The sequence below is a fragment of the Vidua chalybeata genome, chromosome 8 (assembly GCF_026979565.1).
Source record: "Vidua chalybeata isolate OUT-0048 chromosome 8, bVidCha1 merged haplotype, whole genome shotgun sequence".
NCBI lineage: Eukaryota > Metazoa > Chordata > Aves > Passeriformes > Viduidae > Vidua > Vidua chalybeata.
Window position 1 is genome coordinate 26,628,649 of NC_071537.1, and position 7,873 is coordinate 26,636,521.

The 7,873-nt window shown below is 48.1% G+C and overlaps 1 protein-coding gene across 5 annotated transcripts in view; it reads right to left on the bottom strand.

The window, feature by feature from the left end:
• Positions 1-3,118, bottom strand: part of OGDHL (oxoglutarate dehydrogenase L) — a 47,670-nt gene extending 44,552 nt beyond the window's left edge. For 4 of the 5 annotated variants that reach the window (XM_053949345.1, XM_053949344.1, XM_053949342.1 and 1 more), the window contains exon 1: positions 3,011-3,118. The gene's annotated coding sequence lies outside the window, so the exon portion shown is untranslated. Of the gene's footprint in view, positions 1-2,579; positions 2,642-3,010 lie in introns of those variants that run through there. The other variant, XM_053949343.1, reaches the window with a different exon arrangement.
• Positions 3,119-7,873: the final 4,755 nt, after the last annotated feature.

Sequence of the window (7,873 nt, forward strand, 5' to 3'; positions counted from 1 at the left end):
TTATTTCTCACTGTTTCTCCTCTTATAGCCTGTTTTCAAAAAACAAAATGCGTGGTTATAAAATGCCTAATTTTTTAAGGGATAGGAATAGCTATATTCATCATCCAATTTAAAAGTTAATATTGATCCTTAAAAAAAAAAAAAAAAAGAAAAAGGGCTCCTACTAAATAAATCAGTATTACTGCTTGCTCTTCTCTGGCATCACATTTTTAGCTCAACATCTATTTTAAAAACTGATGACGAGATCCTTTTCTTAGTCACTACCTTTAACTATCATTCCAGCAGTGAACTGTCCTTGATCATACCAGGTTCCCTTGCCTACACTTTCAAGACTTCTGCATCCTTTTCACTCTCACCCACCAGCAGACCATCGCCCACTTACTCTAAACAAGCACTTGTCCACATTCTCCATGTCCACAGACATGTGAAAGTGTTCTTCCAAGGCAGCAGTGCTGAAACCAGCACCCAGTCCTCATTTAAACCTATGAGCTCCTCAAAAGCACACACCCTTACCTCTGCACCTGGCTTTTGCAGCAAATTGGCAGCAGTTGGGCTGCTGGTATGCTGAATCCCTACTCAGCAGTGTTATTTCCTACCTGCTTATATTCCCTTGTCATTTCCCACTTCACATGTTCAAAGCTTATTACAACACCTGTGTCAACACCCGTCTCTGACCAGGGCTCCCAGGCAAGTGGAGGAACACGAACACCACCAGCACATTAAGTCCTGCAAAAGCACTGACAGAACTCATATACTGCCTGCACACATAATTCTCTGTAAGATTTAACAGCAAGCATTCATTATGTCATTTTTCAAAACTGGGTGAGACTTCAACATGCTATAACAGTAAGAATAGAGTGGTCACTATGGCACTTACAACTTTATGTCTGTGCCCATTGTCATAGAAATTATTATTATTGCACCTACCTTACTGGATGCAAATCTCACCCTCTGCCACAAAACCTATGCACATGTACACTCACTCCTAAGGGATTACCTACTCTCACTTAAAGTACTTTGTAAAGACTTGAGAGAGAAGGGAAAGAGAGGAACGTTTTTCCCAGTTTATCATACTGCAGCAGCAAGCTTCTTAAGCACAGGTAGTTTTACATTTTTTCTTCATCATATGTCTGCCTGAAGAATGTTCTGTAGCTTTCTTCTAGAACTTAGTAAAGAACACAGAATAAGAAAAAATTGTCAGGGAAATTGGAAAATGGGTGCAAATAACATAATATATAGAAGAAAAAAAGAGCTTTTAAGTGGTACCAGTCACTTCCCTCTGGTTCCATTTACATTTCAAAATAGGGTCAGATCCATACTTCAAGCAGTAACTACTGCTTATGCAATCTATAAAAGCATACAGGAGCTATGTCATTCCAGCCAGACTTCAGTTACAGATTAATATGACTCAAAACCCCGCACTTCTTCCTAATTTTTCTTTCTGCATACATCGCTCTTCAGCACAGATGTCAGCTGTCAGCAGCTAAACAAGCCAGAGACCACCAGCGTGATCCCAGACCATCCCAGCCCACTCAGCCTTGAGACTGTCAGTCAAAAATCAGCACCCAGGACAGCGCACAGGGGTCGGGAAGAGTTAGAACTGTTCCACTCCACTATGCTTCCCAAACCAACCCTGAAATGAAAACAGTGATTGGAAAGGGATCAAGCTGAGCTAAGATCAACCTAAAGAATGGTATTAATTAAATCTCTACCAGAGGTCAAAAAGAAGAAAGAAGCAGTGAACCACAAGAACAACCTGATATTTAATGCACCACAGCACCCTCAAAATGGTGGAAGTAAATGAAAGCCCTAAGTAGCTGAAAATTCCTGCAGCTGTTCTGCCTCAAATGACGACCTAGTTTTCACCTTGGCACTTCCACCTCTAGAAGTGCCCTAATGCCACAGTCTTGGGAATTATTCTACCCAGGTTTCTAGAGGGTCATACAAGCTCGTGGAAAACAGACAGCAGACACTTCTGATAACAATGTTTTTATCCAACTCTTTTCAAGATCAGTTTCAGAATAAATACACTGCATATATGAATTAATATCCTCCTGGTATTGTCAGTGCCCTTACTGAGTTTCTTAACCCACGTGAAGCCCTGCTGCTAATGTTCTTTATGCTCTGCAGATGTGGTGGTTAAAAAACCTGCTCCATATTTCATAAAAGTAGTTCTTCATCCACTATCTTGGTAATTTCCCACAATATTCCCCACACAGCTTACTCTTAAAGTTCTTTTAAAGACAGATTAATTCAAATAAAACAAGGCTGACAGCAAAAAAAAATGGATGAACTGGATGAACATTATGAAGTTTCTCCAAAAGATTATTATAAATAACTTAAATTACAGATACAGGGAATACCCTTATTAAATAAGGCTACTTCAGGGATACCTCCATGCACTAAATGTTTCTTTTCTCTCAGCACAGAAATGCCGTCCTGTACAGAGAATCCTAACTCTCCACACAGAAAGTTGCCCTGCAGGAGGTTTTCCAGCGGCGCACTGGCCCCAAGGCGCACCCCGCGAGTCCTGGGCAATGGAAGCGTCTCGGTGCCATGAAACTTAACGGATTTATTACCCTGCCCTGAACGCTTCAGCGGGTACCAGGGGGATAAACCCACAGTACCAAAGGGATGACACCGCCACAGACTCCAGGCTACCAGCAGAGCAGAGGGAGGATCTGGGAGGGTCGGGTTTGTTCTGCGGCCCCTCCCCGTAACGCCAGGACGCGGTGTCCTGGTCACCCTGGCCACCGGGGGCCGCAGCCTGCCGGGCTCTCGAGGCGCTCCCGGCTGCGACGGGGCTGAGGCATCACCAGAGCCCGGGCCAGGACGGGCCGCCCCGCTCACCCCACGCTCCGGGGCCCGGCCCGGCCTGCGGCGCGACCCCCCTCAGCCGCACGGCGAGAGGCCCCGCCGCGCCGGGGGCCTGCGCGGGGGACGGGCCCTGCACCGCGGCCGGGCCCGGCCTGGCTCCGCCGCCCCCCGCCCCTCACCGGTGCGGACAGACCTGCGGGGGCGCGGAGGCTCCAGCGCATCCGCGGAGCGCGGCAGGGAGGGCGCGGAGGGAAGGGAGGGAGCGCCGGGAGCGGCGGGGCGGGGGCCGCACCTGCATCACGTGAGGCGCGCTGAGGTCACGGCGGGGCGGGGCCGCGGGCGCTGCACCGGCACCACCGCCCCGGGACACGGGACACAGCCGGGACACGGGACACAGCCGGGACACCGGGCAGACACGGGACACAGCCGGGACACGGGACACACCCGGGACACCGGGGAGACCCGGGACACAGCCGGGACACGGGACACACCCGGGACACCGGGCAGACACGGGACACAGCCGGGACACGGGACACACCCGGGACACCGGGCAGACACGGGACACAGCCGGGACACACCCGGGACACGGGACACAGTCGGGACACACCCGGGACACGGGACACAGCCGGGACACCGGGCAGACACGGGACACAGCCGGGACACGGGACACACCCGGGACACCGGGCAGACACGGGACACAGCCGGGACACGGGACACACCCGGGACACCGGGGAGACACGGGACACAGCCGGGACACGGGACACACCCGGGACACCGGGCAGACACGGGACACAGCCGAGACACACCCCGGGACACGGGACACCGGGCAGACACAGGACACAGCCGGGATACGGGACACACCCGGGACACCGGGCAGACACGGGACACAGTCGGGACACACCCCGGGATACGGGACACACTCGGGACACCGGACACACTCGGGATACCGGACAGACACGGGACACAGCCGGGACACGGGACAGACACGGGACACACCCGGGACAGCCCCCGCCCCTCACGCCCCGGCCCCGCACAGCCCCCGGCCCCGCACAGCCCCCGGCCCCTCACAGCCCCCGGCCCCGCACAGCCCCCGGCCCCGCACAGCCCCCGGCCCCGGCGCCGTCGTGCGGTCGGTAGGCACAGGCGGCGTTCTGGTGCTCCCGCCCCTCAGCTCTCACCAAACGGGTAAATACAGGTGAGAGCACCGCTCCGGTGAGCACCTGCGACAGGGAACGCCTCAGGAAACCCATCCGATGGACAAGCTGCTCGCCCCGCTCCTGTGCAGGAGAAGCTTGACGGGAAGAAGATGGGAATTTTGACAAGGGGCAAACAAAGTGTCCCAAGGACACACACGTTTGCTCTCCAAAATTTGTACATAAAGTAGACTGAACGTAGTAGACCTCGACAAAATGATAGTATCTGACTTACATGACCAAATATAAAATGCGAGATAATACAATTTCAAGTGTTCCTTTGCTGGTAGAATTCTCATTTACAACTTTCATGTTTTCTTTTCTCCTGGTTGCCTTCAAATTACATGTCTGTCCGTTTTCTCTCATAAATCAAAAACTATGTATTTTTTTATTTACCTGCTGTTAATCAAGTTACAACAAAGATAAATGCCTATATATATGGTAAAATTGGTATTTCAGATAACTATTGACACCATCACATACATTCCAAGGTTTGGTAACTTTCTGGGTAAGTAATAAGATTAATGGGAAAACTGGACACACCTTAAAAGGAAGAGAGAAAGACCTATAATTTATTTTGTGCAAAAATGAGTTTATCAAGGTCACATGGGCAGAAATGGAAAGGAAAAACCTTAGGAAGGAACAAAACAGGCTTCATCTGGGGTTTTGTCACCTAACAGTCACTCAGATTTTTTTGAGGCTTACTGGTTGATACAGTTGTTGATTAGAGTAAAATTAATTTCTTCAAGATGAAAAAACCCTTAATCCTCACATAAAGACATCAAAAACCTTATTATCATCTCAGCAGTTTTCCTAGCAGCTGTGCACCTTCGGGGGACTGCAGAGCGAGGGTGTGAATGATGCGTTCATGGTTTTGCGCTACACTGTTTAGTGCAGGGAACAGATGGAGCAGGGATGGGGCACAGGCAGCCCCAGGACCGCCCATCCCTCGCTCAGTGCTCCTGGGGAGGGCGGCCCAGCACCCCTGCAAAGGGAAACAGGAGCTGAACTGGTAGCGGCAGCTGGCCAGATGCTGCTTGAGCCTTCTGGCAAGTGGTGAAACATTGTTAGATGCTGAAACTACTAATTGAGTCTTAACCTTATTATGGGCAGACAGAAGCCATCTTTAGAGCAATCCTGTTATGCTGACTGAACATAAATTAAATTAAAAATTATAGTGAGGACAAGCAGACCTCCCCTCCACTTTAGAGGGAAACCCACATGTCAAATCTGACTGTGAATACCATTGCAGTGAATAGGATAAATTAAATATGCTTGGATAGACACTAAGATATTACAGTAGGTTTCAAGTGTTTATGTTGTTCCCAAAAGCATTTGCCCAGTTTCACATTTATGTTATTTTTCTTTTCTTTCTTTTTTTTTTTAATGCTTCACACAATGGGAATTTGTATGCTTGAAACAGCAGTATTCTGGTTTATTGGGATTTGGAGGAGCTCCCAAATTCTCCAATATTCATTGTGACTTGGCTGTCCCACCAGCCTGCCCCAGCAGCTTTTGGTGTACTGAGCTATTGCCTTGCTGCTGCTGGCTTCTGGTGTCACTTTGTTACCAGTCTACACCCCTGAGAAGCACCTGCTTGCCACTCATCCATTTGCTCTCCAGTGAGACCATGATGGACAATAAGCTATTTGCCCACAATTCCTGTTTCAATTCTTACAATTTCCATTTACCTGCCCATATATGTGTCTACTTGTATACTTACCTCTCCCTCTGGCCAGCCAAAGGGAGATCCACACACTGGCTTTGCTTCCTGCTAAACCATCACACTTCAAAATTGGCCAGAATGGAAATCCACCAGCAGAATGAAAACTTTGAACAAAATTGCAATTCCTAGCACACACACGCAGAGTCAGGTGTGCCAGCTTGTTTTGCATGGTTCTTATGCTAGCTCCAAAGTGAGGAAATGTTATGTGCTAGAAAAGTTTTGTAGTGGATAAAATGTACAGCACAGGATAGTCACAACAGCACCCCTGTGCTGTCAGAGATGAAATTGCCTGCTGTGCTGAAAGACACACTGCCAGGCCATTATTTATTTTTATATTTATCCTCATGTCCTCTAGCACCAGTGTGAATCTATCAAGTTTGCTTACTTATTTCTACCTCATTTCTGTCTTAACTCAGACATGAGTTAACAAAACTAGATCCAACCTGTTTAAACAACCCAAAGCATATTCTATCAAAACTAGAACCCAGCTGGTTCTGGAAACTCACTGTGCTGCCCACTGAGGGCTCAGTGTGCTTGTTGCAGGGTATGGTGCTGCACACCCTTCTAATGCCTTGCTCCTGTCTTCTCTTGGGTTTGGTACGAGGGTTTTTCTTGGCGGATCAGCAGCCACTTGCAATCAGCACTGAGCCCCTGTGGTTAATTGCTCCACACAACTCTCTCTCCAACACAGCACGACTTCTCAGTGGGCTTGTTTTTTCAAAGGGTAATCTCATAGGAGGTGGTCGGGGTACAGGATTACTCATAGAAGGACAATCTCATTAATAGCTTCCCCTCCTGAGATAGATACACTTATGTGTTTTTGGCAACTCTTCATTGTTGTTGGTAATGTAATTCCACTAGAGACAATGTTGACCAGAAGTTCTCTTTAAGCCAAACCAGAAACTCCATTTGCCTTTATTTCCCAATGTGCTTATTACACACAGACTACAAAATAACAGAGGTTCAAATCTAAAGCACCATCTCTTCTCAAAGCAAGGCAATTTGGAAACTGTAAAACCTGCTCTCACTTGGAGCCTAACATGGATGTCACACAGGACTCTGGTCATTATGCTTGTCTAACATTTAAATCTGAGACCTAAAAACCTTAGAGCCCAGACCAAACAGCTGCAACAAATGATTCAGTCAGTTTTCAAAGGAGATGCTTTGGGGAGTTTCCTAGGTAGACATTTCAAATACATGCTAAAACCCTTTTTTAATCCCTTTTTCTGTCAACAAGTAATTTATCATGCTTTTCTCCCTCTCCAGTCCTACCTAAAAGAAGTATTTTAATTACATCTGACACCTCCTGCAGAAAATTTCACATGAGGAATTTTACATGGGTTATTTCTGTTCCCTTTGCTTTCTGAAACCTTGGCTCTGTGTGCCATAAGCTTCAGTAATATCCCCACTTCCATGAATAAACTTCCCGTGGTAAAGGAGATGTGCTGCTGGATGTCTGAGGAACAGAAAAGTCAGTCCCAGTTTCACACAGCTCCTTGCTTTAGGCAGGTTAAATGTGAGGCAGCAGGGAAAGCCAGCAGCATGCTGGGCTGTGCCAACTAAAGCACAGCCAGGAGCTGGAGGGAAGCAATGACTGCCCTTTCCTCAGACACAGGGATAACCTGCGGGGGGAGGGAGTTCAGCAGGAAGACGGAGCCAGCAAAGCCAGGTTCTTCACAGTGCTGCATGGCAGGAGGATTAGACAGTGAAATAGAAATGGCCCCATCTAGACACATGGAAAACTTTCTTCACTCAGAGGATACAAAACATCACAACGGGGACCCAGAAACATGATGCCATCTTTGAAGGCATCTGGACCCAGCTGAAAAAAGCCCTGGACAGCCTGATGTGACCCCAGTATTGATCCTGCTTTGAGCCCTGGATGACCTCCAAGCTTCCTTCCAAGCTAGCACCCATGATTTGTGCCAGTTTCACAACAGAAGTTATATCAAACCTAAGGGTAAGCAGGCCACCATTATTTGGTCAACAGACAAACTCATATTGATAGTTTTATCTGAATAACAGCTATCTTGGGTTTACTTATTCTCTGTTCTAAAATGTCAGGCTGTGATGCTCTGGAGAAAACGGGTACAAGTACAGCATGTTTTATTGGAAGACCAGTAACACCCAAGACTGC